The sequence below is a fragment of the Myripristis murdjan genome, chromosome 24 (genome assembly GCF_902150065.1).
Source record: "Myripristis murdjan chromosome 24, fMyrMur1.1, whole genome shotgun sequence".
In the NCBI taxonomy this organism is placed as follows: Eukaryota; Metazoa; Chordata; class Actinopteri; order Holocentriformes; family Holocentridae; genus Myripristis; species Myripristis murdjan.
In genome coordinates this window covers 20,837,689-20,852,912 of record NC_044003.1, presented here as the reverse complement: position 1 = coordinate 20,852,912, position 15,224 = coordinate 20,837,689, and the positions used below count along the sequence as shown (strand labels likewise).

The window sequence follows — 15,224 nt, the reverse complement described above, 5'->3', positions numbered from 1 at the left end:
ACCCTGGAGCTGCTGGTGATTCAGTGCCTTGCTCAAGGACACTTCAGCGGGACAGATGCCATCTGTCACATGGGCCAGAAACCCCCAGATGAGGATGGTCTCCCCACTCATTATGTCACCCCACTGCACCCTTCTACGTGTTTCTACGTCAGCACAGACCTTAAATGTTGTAACCCCACAGCCCTGAAAATCATTCAAAAATGTTACATAACTTGAAAAATGCATCAAATTGAGGCTAAACAAACTCCTGGGAAATTCAGCTTGAATGAGTCCTCTGTGGATTAGTTAGTTTTAAACCTCATTATACTCTGGTATCAAACTGGATCCTGGCTCAAGACCTTTATCATCACTCTTTCCCTCTAAAGTAAAGCAGGGATGACTAAACATAGTGCTACCGAGGAAAACGTTGGAAAGAAGGGAATATCTTTCCCCATGGCATGAAGACAGCAACAACACACAACCTTAAAAAATATCATCACCATCTACTTTCAACATCTTATCAATGGTTCCAGATAATTCTAAGGGGCTCTGGCGGCAGACACAAAGACTTCAACGCTCACATCACAGAATGGCCAACATAGGCGCCTAGAAATTATGAAATTTAGGTAATATGGTAGAGACTGTTAAGTATAAGTATAGATTAACATATCTTAAGACACAGAGGTCGAACTGGTGCTCAAGAACATTCTTGTTGAGGCCAGTACCCGGATAAAACAGGGTATCAGTACTGGGCAACTTTAACTACAATGAAAATGAAAACAAAGGATGCTTTCAAAGACGAAAGTAACATGACTTGATTAACTACCCTTTTCACATAAGGATTGGTGCTGAGAAAACAAACTCTATCTATCTCTCTCTTTGTTGATTGTTTCTCAGTATTGGCACAAGCTCCTCCGGGTACTGGCCATCTGAATCGCCCCTGTCATCGTTCCTTCCCTAAACCCGCTATGTACACAAGTTCAGGGGTTAATACAGTAACTCTGTGGACGAGCCCTGAAGCCTTGCTTTGCCTGTCATCTAGCCCAGAAACCCCAGGAGTGGCCGAGCGATTCATTACATACAACCTTCCACTTGACCTCCGTGGTAAAAGCTGATGGGTAATCTAAGATGAGCTAGGCTGCCCTCTCAGAGGACTTGTATAAACAAAAGAGACTTGCAGATGCAGTAGTAGACACTATTAGGAAAATGGAATGTAAGTCTAACGTATTTCATGAGGCACTGTCCCTTGCTTGTTTTGTGCACTTTATTTGATTTGATTTTGTAGAGTTTATACATAGAAAGTATATATATAAGCTTTACTAATGCTGCCAAGTAAGACAGGTAAAGAAACTGAATGGAAAAGAAAGAGCGATGCTTTTGCACTTTATCTTGTCAGTCAGGTTTTGTCAGTCTAGCAACATTCTGTTCAGATTCAGTGAACGCTGCAAGCATGAATTAATAAAGTCATGGCAAGTCAGCTCAGAAGAAATTACGCAGGTTCAGCCTTTTAATACTCCACCTTTGAATGAAGAATTACAGCAAATTCCAATAGTCTTGCACCCGCTGACATTTTTGAGCTTAAATGATGAGAAATGAATGGCCAAGGAACTGTACCTACTATAGGATGGACTTGTTGGCCAAGACCAAAAAGCATCCAGCATGACACTGGGCTCAGTCCCAACTAATTTCTGACACATTTGTTCACATTTGATTGTGAAAGTATGACTAGATTTCAGTAAAATGCATAAACGGAAATAGACCTTTAAAAGTACGGTAAAATAATACATAGAGGTACATACGCTTTTGTTTCAGGGTGTGAACGACTGTTCTACATTGTGTCCTTGCTCGCGTGGTGGCAAACAGTCTCATTGTACAGACAAAAAAAAAAAAAAAAAAAACCTGAAACAAAACACGAGGCTCTAGCACGCACAAACTGTCTGGAGTCACGACGGGGAGGAAGGAGAGGCCATGAATCCTAATGGGAAAGGGAGCGAGTGTAATGGCGGTGGAGACAATGAGAGAGATAAAAGAGAGAATGGGTGAGAGGTAGAGATAAAAAGATGAGTAAAACCAGGGGGAGGAGAACAAAAAGGCAGAGAGACCGGGTTAGATGGAGAGAGTCAGGTTAGGTTGTGAAATTGCCCATCTGCAATGAGGTCCCACCCATGAAAAATCTGCTGCAGTAGCAAACCGATCAGACTGCAGTAAGAAGTTAACGGAGAACAGACAGAAGGGGAGAGAGAAAGAGAGCGTGTGTGTGTGTGAGAGAGAGAGGGGGACAGTAATGACAGTGACGCAAAGAGATGAGGAGGGATAGAAAAATGAAAACAGAAAAAGAAAGATGCAGAGGGAGATGGAAATGAATGTGACAGAATAGAGGGGGACAGACTGAGAAAGTGTGAGGGAGAGAGAAAGCGAGAGAGTGAGAGAGAGAGTATGTGTGACAAAGATAGAGCTCTGTCCCTGATCCAGGTCCCTTCTGCCCTTCTGCTCCAGAGAAGCTAAACTAATTTGAGTAAGGAAACCCCTCGGGACGTGGCTGGCATGAAGCTGCCGGGATGCACAGGACGCTGCCTGATGCTTTCTGCACAAATGCGACGTGGCTCCTTCCCATGAGGACAGGCTCCTGCCCCTGTATGGCCCCGCTTTGGCTCATCTGCCCATCCTGAAGGAACAGGAGGCACGTGGATGGGACGGCAGGGAAACAAAAAAGTTGTCATGGGGATGGGGAGAGTGAGGGAGCGGGAGAGTTAGAGGGAAAAGAGAAGCCAGGAGGGAAGAAGGGGAAGGGAGGGGAAGGATCTAGAAGGAGATGAAGTGGAGGAAAGGGGAGAACTGCAGAGAGGGGATTGAGATGAGGAGCAAGAGAGGGGAGGTGGGGTTGCTTTGGGAGAAGTGGTTAAGAAGGGGCACAGAGGGAGAGGGGAAAGGAAAGGAAAGAGGTGGAGAGAGTGCCATTGCGGCTCCTAGACAATCTGGCAAGTTATGAAATGCTTTGTTATGTAAAAACTGAGAGAAGAAGAGAAAGAAAAGTGGGACAGGGTGATGAGGCTGTGAAATTCCTCTACTTGTGAGCTTCCTTTGCTTCGTCTTTTATTTGTCAGATGCAGGAGCATCACATTGCTGGACGTCACAGAAATCAATGGCAGGAGAGACGGGGACTGTCGAAGATGACTTCGTGAATGCTGCACTGAAAACAAAACCTTCTCTGGATGGCGCAAAATTGCCATTTAACAACCAAATGACCTAGTCAGGACTTAGAGCGACAGTTTCCTCGGCTTTGCAGCAACGGGTATTATGCTGTTAACATTTCCATTAAGTCTTATTCCTCTCCTGATTTGGGTCCCATTTGCGGTTATGGCTGTTTGATATGGTTATTTGGAGCCGGCCATCAAAGGACAGGCTGAATGCCAGGCGTGTTTTGTTCGCTCATGGAAGGGCCAGGCGGTCGGGCACAGCTGGCCTAATAAAGGCTAATGTCAGTGCATGTATGTGTGTTTGAAGGGTTGGGGGGAGGTATGTCGGGTGGTAATGGTGATGCTCCAGCCAAGAGACCCCCCCCCAAACACACACACACACACACACACACACACCCATACACACCTCCCAATGGACATAGCCCAAACCATCCTGCTGTTAAGTAGAACATAAAAGCTTCCATAATCAGCGAGCAAGCTGCTACTGGTGCTAATCCAAAAGCTGAGAGAGAGAGAGAGCGAGAGTCAGAGAAAAGAGAGAGTGTGACAGAGAAAGGGAGATGAGAAAATGAAGGAAAAAGGCGGCATGGAAAGAAAGCAAAAGCGGACCAGAGTTGGAGGAGAGAGGGACGTGTAGAGGAGAGAAAAAGAGAGTAAGACTAAGCAGGAGAGACACACGCAGGAAAAGAAAGAGGATGAATGCGATGGAGTCACACTTTAATGGGGGCCCATTTCACACCAGCAGGATGCTTGGCTCTTTAAGCAAGATTACGGGACACAAGAGGGTTCCTTATGAGCAATAGATGTCATTTTCAACATCACAGTCTATGCATTAGCTCTGGGATCTGCTCCCCAGTTTTAGACTAAGCTATAAATACATTATTGCATATTTAACCAATGCATTAACAACTGTGAATATAAAAATATGCACAGCTTGTGCACAACAAATCCATATGTGCAAGATAATGCTTTATTTTTGTTATTAATTCCAGAATAAGGGGTCTAGGACATAGATGCCTCTTGATATCTAACAAGGACCTAATGTACACTTGCTCAGTGGGTTACAGCTTAATACAGTGTGTATTTTCAGGAAATAACCCACGCCACTCCACAGTACATCTAAAATGAGAAGCTCTTTAGTAAAAGGAACAGATGACTGTAATGAACCGAGGTTGCTGCCAAATGCCTTGCTCTTTAGGTTAGGTAACAGCAATTTTCCACTGTGCCTCTATCTAGTGTTTGGTTGCCCTGCGCTGACAACTCTTCAGATAGCAGTTAAGCTGGACCGACATCTTGCAGCTTAAAAGCTTCCAGTGATGAGCTCAGAGGGGTCAGGATTTAAATGCAGTCAAGATTTATTCAGTACATGTAAATTCGGTTGCAGCTGGGTAGTTACAGATTGCATGTAACTGGATTACTGTTATCTGATTACCCCCCCAAAATAAAAAAAAAATAAAAATAAAAAACTGGTAACTGTAATCTTTTACAGATGCTGTAAATCAAAGTAATCTCCAGCTGCCAATGGTTTGCGAGAGCTTCTATAAAGTGATGCATAGTCTTTGTGGCTGCAGTATCCTGATAAATGTTGTTTGTTTTTTGTTATCACTGTTTCTGAACTGGCTCATGAAAATAATGTCAGCATATTGTATAGAGTTCATAGCCTGTAAGTCAAGATTATTCAAGTTTAATTATTGAGGGGTTGTAACGAACAAGATTCTCACAAAGTGCTTTACGGAAACCCAAGGACATACATACAGATAAGCATAATGAAGTCCATCAGACATGATCTCTGCATCTTATGCATGTCCTCTGCCTTCTGATGTGTAGGTCAGCGAGTCAAGTACAACAGCACAAGTTCTGTTTAGAGCTGCTGACGCTACTCATTTCCTTCCTAGTGCATCCATATAAGACGTGTGGACACACATAGCGATACAAACTACATCTTCAACACCTTTTCCTGTCTTATAATAATTCTACTATAGGCCAATAAATAATGATAATCTGATACTGTCCAGGGTTTCAAGGAACTGAGGGGAAAACCAAATAGGAGTGTTGTTTACAATGGATGAAAACATAATCACAGGGGGATTTTTGTACTGTATCATATTAAATTGTTCCAAACAGAAAAATAAACTTTGAATTTTGTAAATCTTTAATATTATGACAAATTCCTAAACTATACACATTAGTGCATGTCACATTTGAATGATAAAGCAATGGAGCAATGTGACAGCTCGTCGTGTGATATATTTTTTATCCAGTTGTTTTATCATAGACATTTCACTTGAACAGGTGAACACTAGGCCTGATAACTTTCTATTTTGTTGCATTCAAGTCATTTAGTTATTTGCTAAGGCTGAATAGCTAATTCCAAACTTTTGAATAACGAATGCAGCCCATACATACATTATGGCATTATATAGAAAACCAAGGGAATTTCTTTTATTTTTGGCTTATTGTATCCATGAATGTAAAAAAGAATGCTGTTAGTTGGCTTGGAACAACAAAAAAGATAAGCCTTGCATACAAGGATAGTTTTCTTTTTGCTTGCTCTCTGTTCAGCGGCGGGTCACGTTCAGCTACAGAGCAGCAGCCCAGCAGCTGGTAGAGACTGAGTGTCTTGCTCAAGGACACTTCAGCAGGGTGGATACTTCTAACATAGGATCTTACTCACTAAGACAACCTTCTGTCATAAAACATCATGAATCAATTCTCCCTTCTATCTGGATCACTATGGCGACCGGGACCTGGCTGCCATCCAGGCTGTGATGGATCTGTCCCCTCTGTGTGCTGCTGTCAATATACAGACCTGACAGGTCCAACAGACAGGAACTCTGACAAGCTACAGACTTGCCCAATACATGCCCTGCAGCCGCGGCTCCCAGAGGCATGACCCACTGGGTGATAATACACACATTCACCATCCTATAATGCCTGCCCTGGACCGCTGCCATCACCATACTGTACTCTGTCATGCACACCAACATTCCTCCTCCTGTCCCATCCTTCACCATATCTCTGTCCTCCCACACGCACACACACACACACACACACACACACACTAAAAACATGAGCACATACACACACACTTTTGGGAGCCTCAGAGCTCATTTGTTCCTGAGTTCCCTCTCCCTAAGCAATATGGATGGTTCAATATCATTTTGCCCCATGGATGAATGTTATCATTACAGGCAGGACCAGTGACAAAAGAAAAATGGCTCCATTGTCCCCATTGTTCAGCACCCGCCAAACAGAGCAGACTGGAATAGAACAGAACATAATAGAATAGAATAGAATAGAATAGAATAGAATAGAATAGATACAGGATGGGAGGAAAAGAAAAAACATTTATCTGGTAGGTATTTCAAAATAAAGGCATATGTCCAATTGAAAGTGAGGTATGATGCATATCAATTAAGAATTTGCAGCCTAAAGCCAACAATGACACTTCCATTCCACTTTTATAAAGCCAACAGAGTAATCAATCGTCACTTATGGAGCCTGCAGCACTTTGTGCACTTTTATCATCAATAGGTGGCAGGTTTGCCCCAGACTGGTTAATGCACTGGCATATAAGCATGTTTTAGATCAGAAACTGCACTTTGCGCCTCAAAATGCTCAGTTTCTGCATATGGAGCCTGTTTCTGCCTGTCATTCCTCTCTGTCACAGCTGTGTAAATAACGCCTTACATTTCATGCATCCCTTTCCCAACAATGTCACTTGCAGTCAAGCCTATTTTGAGACACAGTAGCAAGGCCTTGGGTTGACAACACGAGCTGTCACTGCATATGGCTGTTTACGTTGCTTCGCCAAAGCACTGCGTAGATGTTAGTTCACCAAGCAGAGAGGAGTGGCTTGAGAGGGAGAGAGGGGGAATACATGCATTATCCATAACTGGGGTATTTACAGTGTGTGTGTGTGTGTGTGTGTGTGTGTGTGTGTGTGTGTGTGTGTGTGTGTGCGCGCGCATGCTGTGTGTGCTCTTACATAAACCCTCAGTGACATGCCAGGCAGCCAGAGAAACCCAGCCAGTGCACTGCTGTTGCTGCTACTGCTTCCAAGCCTCCAGGGTGTGCACAGTTATAAAACACACACATACACACACACACACACACACACACACACACACACATACACACACACACACACACACACACACACACACACACACACACACACACACAAGCTAAACAACTTAGTGGTTATTGGTGCCTGGCTGCTTTTTGACAATAAAGGCTAAAAAGAGCACATTGCAGATTGTAAATCTGTTACACATTATAAATAAGCACCTTGACTAAAGTCTGTAACACAGAAGCACCACACTGCGGAGATAAACTATACTGCTTTCAGCAAATGAGACAAAATCCACATGGATGGAAGCACTGAATAATAACAATGCAATGAAAAATATTTTTGGTCATACCTGTTTTACATTACAATTGCACTAGCCAATATCAGCTTTTCACTGGTATCAGTCCAAACTTACTTTCATTCTTGATATTTGGCTGGTTGTGAAATTGGCACATGTGTGACCTATTCTGTCTTGGATTGTGCCACTTAATGCAGCTGTTAAATTCAGAGTAAAACTGGCACAGTTTTTCTCTTAGGATCATTTAATTATCTAAAGACATACCTGTTGTTTTTGCACCTGCATCTGTATTATGATTCTTACAAAAATGCACATTGGCTGTTAGAGGTGGTAAGATATTGGATATTGGTACTGGCCTCAAAAAACATGTTGTCGCATCCCTAAAATGTCTCCTCATCACATCATAGCTTCAAAATCTCACAGGTTGGCAAATGCAAATTCCCTTAGTGAGTAAGTTTGATTTGCCTCTGCCACCCTCAAAGAAGCTCTATGCTCTTCTGCTGCAGCTGCACACTAAGATGCTGGAGCAAGACGACTGCAGTTGGTATTTGTCGTTAGCTATTTCAGCGTAATCTAACTGCATTAATACACATGTGACCTTTGTCTCCGGTCAAGGTCTATGGAATTGTTTTGGTCTTGAGGGATGAGCCTCTGATTCAGCCTGACAATAGGCTTTGAAGAAGAGGAGCCACTTAATGGAAAAAAAAAACTCTCCATGCAGACTGACAGCAATGTTCAGTGTGGCTGGTGCTGCTCTAGGTGTATACCAGATCTCTCTTTCTCTCTCTGTGTGTGTGTGTGTGTGTGTGTGTGTGTGTGTGTGTGTGTGTGTGTGTGTGTGTGTGTGTGTGTGTATGTGTGTGTGTGAGGGAGAAAGAGAAAGAGAGAGAGTTTGTGGCATTTGGTGGATGGGATTCCCTTTGCCAACAATAAAAAATATACTGCATGCCTCCTGTTAACGATACAGAAGAACATTTAATGAGGCCCCATTAATTACAGCCCACTGCAGCAGGCTGGACCACAGATTCCTGGACGACACAGAAACGTTCAGCCTCTGATTTAAGAGGAATTTGAAAGGGACCTGTCCCTAACCCTGGTTTATCTGTGGTTACAAAACACCCATCTGGCAGCGCTAACTCTGCACAATGAGTCTAAGTGACAGCGCAACAGCAGATGGCACCATTGGGTGTGGTAACATATTTCATGGCCCAGAGGGCAGTGAGGAGGATAGTTATTGGCAGTGGGGACAGAGAGCGAGAGGGAAGGCTGCCACAAAAAGTACATTCAGCTAGGGCTGGGCGTTATGGCCCAAAATGTTATCACCTATAAAATTCATAACATCAGTTGATTCCAATAGAATTCTCTATGAATGCACAAATCCATGATTTATGAGTAACCAGGATATGATTTTAACTATCCTTTCTGTTACTGAGATGATATTACGTGTGCATCAATTTAATAATTGTATTCCACAACTATACCCTTTTCTGGCACTTTAATGTGATGTTAATCTAAGTCAGGTGTGGAAGTAGAGCCAGGAAGGCGACTGTGACTCACTTCTGGTTGACAGATTTGCTGCCAGGTAGACCCGAGGGCTGCCCTGCGCAATTCAAACCCAGTCAAAATAACGGAAAAAAAATTGGGACTGCTTGCCTTATCTTATCTTGCCGGAGAGTCCCCATAGGATGGTCTGTGAATGCTCGGCATAAATCCAGTGTAACTTGTGCATTTGCAACAGCTGAAGCCGTCTTTTAAAACCCTATAATCAGCCTGCAAGCTTCCCACTCAGCCGTGAGAAACTGGGAGAGAGGAGGGGAAGGAAAAGGAGAGAAAAGGAAGAAGTAGGGTGGAGGGAGACAGAGGAAGAGATGCGTGTGTGAGGTGTGTGCAAGAGAGAGAGAGGGAGAGAGCGAATACAAAACATACATCCTCCTTTCCATTTCCTCTGGACGTCTCCATTAGGCCTTCATTATTTACACTGTGCCTATATTCTACACGACTCATCAGCCTTCCCTCATTGCTGCCACTCTTACACACGTGCTTCTGTCCTCATATCTGCGAAAGCGCATATGAACAAACATGCGCTTCCAAATGCATATGCAAACATGCATGTGTTTGCAGTCCCTCCTGTCACTGCTTATTTCTATCCTCCGCTCTAAGCAGCGTTTATTTAAGTGACTTGAAGAGAGCCTCGGCTGATTTGCTAAATCACCCACGAGAAGTCTAGATGCCTTGTATCTGCTCTCATGCCTGTGAGGACAATTTTTCAGCTGTGGACCTAAACCGAGTACATTCAGTGTAACCCTGGGGTGCAGTAAAGCATAGAGCCGGTTGTGATGAGGGGGACCGGTGGACACAGACAGGTCTGCAAAACGCCCGCTTTCACCCTGTTTAGAAAACCACTTTATTGTTTGGTGGACCATCTGACATTTTACATAGTGTATTAACCAACTCTCTGAAACCTCTAGCAAATTCCCTTTGTTTCCTGAAAAAAAAAAAAAAAAAAAATACTTCTTTGTTTCATGAAGGTGCAGGTTTTTGTCAAAAAATACAGACTCTTGTGATTTATTTAAAAATAATGTATTCTTAATTTTATGTGAATATTTATGTATTTATTTACTTTTTTAAAATCTACTTTTACTTTAGGTATGGGGTTAGTTTTTTCCCCAACATTTCAGTAACAACAAAAAACGTGATAATTCTATGCAGCAGACAACATTAAAAAGTGTGTTGTGTTTTGATTCAGTGATTGGGTATGGATGAGCTTACACAATGAGATGCCTCTGATCAATTTTAAACGGAAAAGCCGAAACAAAATCCACTTAGTTTCCACTTATAAATTCATATTGTGAAGATGGAAGCCCAATTACCAAGCAAACTGTACCTGAGGCTATGAAATTCAGATGCCGCTGATTATGAGCTGCTCTAAACGTAACCACAAATTGATTTACACAACTCAGCTAATATATTTATACAGCAAGTTAAATCATAAATGTAGCCAAATGATGACACCATCTGAACCACAAAGCCAAGCTGTAATGTTATTGATGTGATACCAGCACTAAAACTGTCTTTATTATGACAAAATTATCTAAATGACACACTGCAGTGAACAAAACATAAGGAAAACAAAGAATTACCGGGAGACCATCTTTCAAAACTGAAAATCCAATCCATGTTATTTTGCTAAACAAGGACTCCGATTACCTATTATTTCTTAATAACTCACACAAACTGTTTCATTTTAGTGGTATTTGTTACCTTGTTCAATAAGTCACTGTGAACAAAACTCTTTAGACCCCGATGAGCGTTTTGGAGTTTTACTAGATCTTACATATGCATTGATAACAAAATATACTGTTTTCTCAAGATCCCAGATAAATTGTCAATGAAATTAACCCAATCCCTCCCCATTCCCATCTGTGTCTTCACTATCAAGTGTGACAGGTGAGAGGACAGCTCTCATAGTAATTCCCTAAAGTAGATTTTTTCTGGTTATTTAGTGTTATTAGGTCATCTTATATCAGATGGACAGACAGATAGATAGAAAATGTGGTAGAGACAAAAACTGGGAGGAACAGCACAGATAGAAAACACAAAAAGAACAGTGAGAGAAAATGAAATTAAGAACAAGAGAAGGGGGAAGCCGAAGCAGGCTTCTGTCTCCTGTGACTCTTAACCTAATAAAAGCCGACTCTGAAGCACTGCGAGCTGGGAAGGAGATGGCCACTCTATTGATTACCGAGGGCTGATTTATTCCCTTTGACAAATGCGAGGCCAACCTTGCTCGACCTTCGGCGCGTATTTAAAAGCACACAGATATTTTGTTATTAGTCACTCAGGTGTTCCACTTTGAGTTTGCTCTTGTAAATGTGAAATCGGATCAGCTCTTGTTATGATCAGGAGAAACCAGAGCTCGAGTTCACCTGGTGACATTGAGGCATGTACAGAAATGATCCTGTTTATAGTTGTTTTTGTTGCCTGTATTAGCTCAGTTTCAACTGTAATATTTGGAATAGCCATGATAACGTGATGCTTCGCCACTTGCCCAGGATGTGACGATGGATATAAACAGCTCGAGCCAAATAAGACTTACCCTCAGGACAAGCCTCGTACTCTTGCTCAGTGCATCTAAATGCACTTTCGCTTGCTGACTTCCCGTTTCCCGTTTCTCACACAAGGAGACTCTGTGAAGCCAACAATTCACAACTGCAGGGTCTGAAGTTATTCTGCAAACGTCGCGCAGAGGCCAGAAAGCGCCAACAGACATCAATCAGTATTAATCCACATATTCATCCATCAGTTCATCATCCATCTTTCTTTCTTCCTGTCCACCTATCTGTGTTTATGTCTGTGTTTATGTGTGTGTGTGTGTGTGTGTGTGTGTGTGTGTTTTCTGATTTCAGACTCTTGTTTGCCATCGCTGACACCAAGACAGAAGGCAATTAGCACCAATGTCTGTTCTGAAAGACTGGAGAAAATTCACAGACAGAAACAAAAAGAAGTATTTGTCTTTGTCCAAACGACAGCCTCCCGATTCGGTGTGAGAGGCCCGCGCCTGCAACCGGAGTGAGGTTTCCCCATGTCAGGCGCTACTGGCTCCCAAACATCTTGAACTGCTCGATATCGTAATTAGTGACTCATTTGTCTGTGGCGTCTCTCGATCTTTCTTTTATTATTCAACTCAAATTCTCCCGAGCCCCAGGGAAGCCACTGTAATACACAGCAGCTCGTAGAATACCCAATGAGCTCATCAGCGCCTAATGGGAAAGTACACAGGCAGGATTGTTTCTATATTTTAGTGAAGTGCAACTTATAAATAGAAGTTTGCAACTGAGCACAAGGCGTTTGATGTTGCTGAAGACAGCCCCCCCCCCAACACACACACACACACACACACACACACACACACTTACACACAAACAGACTTTCTTGTTTCTCAGGATTCATCATGCGCCTTGTGTAGGTGTGTGTGTCTGTGTGTGTCTGTGTGTGTGTGTGTGTTTTGACAACGACGGAAAATAGCATCATAAGCTATTTTTAGTACATGGCAGCTACAACCTGGCTTGGACAGAGAGGAAGGGAGATGAGGAGTTGGTGTGTGTGTGTGTGTGTGTGTGTATGTGTGTTATAAAGTTTGTGTGCACTTGCTAATACTCTGATAATGGTGCATGTCGACAACTCTCCAACCATCTCTCACTTCTTCTTCTCCTCTTCACAAACATGCACACAAACACACAGACGCACACACACACACGCATAGGAATGTGCACATATATACACATACACACACACAAACACACACACACACACACACACACACCACCTTTTGCTCTAAAGAACCCTGAATTTGTGCCACTACAAATGAATGTAAAACAGCCTTTTGAGTTTTCTGCCAAGGGAAGATACACCACAGTCATTTTTCCAGGTTCAATTACAGGTTGCAACCGTTCTCTGAGTTTTGTTTATGACATGTTTATTCCTGTAGTGGTTTTTCCTTCTTGTTAACTGTGCAAACACTGGCCAAGTTTCCCTGGTCACTCAGCTCTAGCAAAACAAACTGACTAACTAATGACATTCATTAAGGCTCCATTTCATTCCAGTGTAACAGAGTCCTCCCAGCGAGCCGGCATGAACAATAGCAGGACCATGACTCGGTTACCCTTAAATTCAATGAAACCTTAATTAATATCATCAGGAAAACCTGTGTTTACCTGCTATTTCATGTCAAAATGGCTGCTGTGAAAAGCTGCTGGAAATTTGGGTATCATTTCAGAGCTCCAGTTTCTCTGATTTGAGTTCAAGCGACGTCAGAGCACAATAAAATGGCAGAAAACAAGCCTTTTATAGTTTACAGTAAGAATTGAATTAATTTATGAATGTTAATGTACTAATTAAGCAAACTGCCTCATGCAATTTTAGTTTGCCCCCTGCAGAAAATAGAGTTTTGTCTTCTTTTTGACACCGTGCGTGTAATATTGTCACGGATCTGAAATTTACAAGTCAGAAATTCCAGGTTCTGAGTTGAAATGACTGCAGCATATCACACATATACTGTGGTAGCCGCTGTAGAAGCCCAGCGCAACATTACCCTAGTTATTATGTTAAGGTTTTTTCACAACAACTATTGGAAAAAGTGGGACTTTTATAACTATTATTCCCTGCCCATCTAACTCTCTGTCTCTATTTTCTGTCTCTCTTTTGTCTCCAGTGATTAGGCGACATATGTTTCAATCTGGGTCGGTGGCTCCCGAACACAACGCCGGCTGCAGCCCAGATGATGTCAGGGTCAGTCTGCCGCTCCGTCTACCCTCCTATCTCTCCGGCTGACGGTCTGTCTGTCTCTCTGTCTGTCGGTGAATGGTCAATGGTGCACACACACACGCACACACAGACACACACAATCCACGCCCGTCCACAGCAAAAGCCTCGAGGCCATGCAAGCGAGACGCACCAGAGCGAAATCCATCCATATAACTATATCCAGGTCAGCATCTGTGTCTGTGTTTGTGCATTGTTAGTGGGTGCATGTGCGTGTGTCTCTGTGTGTGTGTGTGTGTGTGTGTGTAGGTAAGTACCAGAGGAATGCTTCAAATCTCCACTCAGGCTCCTTTTCAAGAAAGCTTTAGTGTGCATTTGTTTTTTTAATTTGATTTGTCTCAAATTCCTGATTGGATTTCAACACTTTCATGTGTATTTATCATTAGCTGTGCTGATAATAGTGGGGCAACTTTGACTGTCAACTCCAAATTTGCCAAGTAATATTCAAAGGAATTTTCCATTATGTTTTAAGCTTTTCTACACCACACAGAAGCCCTGACATCAGTCGTAAATTTCAGTATAACATTTTAAAGCTAAAATTCGTAACTATTGCCATGTTCCCCTGCGTGGTGGCGAGCAACAGAAAGCTCAAGTCATTCTGAGTGAGAATGACATTGAACAAACCAGGTAAGGTGAATATATTATTTATAGCAGTGTTTAATTTGTAAATGAAATAGCATGGGATGATGTAAATATGCTGATGTGATAGCCGGTTGACAGTAACTAGAGCTGGGCATTTCACGCAGGGTGTGAAAGATAATCTGAGAGCAACTGGAGGTCTGTGGTTGATTCATCTGGTTTATAGGGTGACAGCAGGCCTGTGCCATGAGACGATAGATATCATGGAATGGGAGAAAAATGTCTATCCATAGAGATTTTCCTCTATTGTTTTCCTCTGTAGATTTTCCTTCCTGTTGTCCCCTTTACGTCTGTATTTTACCTTGAGCTGGAGTTGCTAGATGGCTTGAATACCATTACTACACGAGGGCTCGAATAACAAACAAACATGGAGGAGTGTGACACAGAACAAAACTCCCCACAACACTGTGGCACAGAAGAGGATCCAGCCAACCAAAACAAGACGAGAGACTGGTACCTAAACAGGGTGGTGCTTCTGTCGTGTGGATATAAGAAATACGTAACCGACCAGAAAACGGTGCTTTGCCAAGTGTGCCACAGAGGCTTTCCCGCGTCAGACTCCAAAACAACAAACCTCTTCTTCCACTTTACAGAGGAACCGTGAGAGGCAGGACAGGGGGAGCCGAAAGATGCGAGCGACATGGAGGGCAGGGTTTGAAAGCAAAAGCAAACCTCATTTCTGTTCAGTGTCACTTTCAAATAAAAGGAGTGCCTTTTC

The 15,224-nt window shown here is 42.7% G+C and overlaps 1 protein-coding gene across 2 annotated transcripts in view; it reads right to left on the bottom strand.

Moving 5' to 3' along the window:
* Window positions 1-15,224, bottom strand: part of vsnl1a (visinin-like 1a) — a 34,630-nt gene that overhangs the window by 5,018 nt on the left and 14,388 nt on the right. The window lies entirely within an intron of this gene.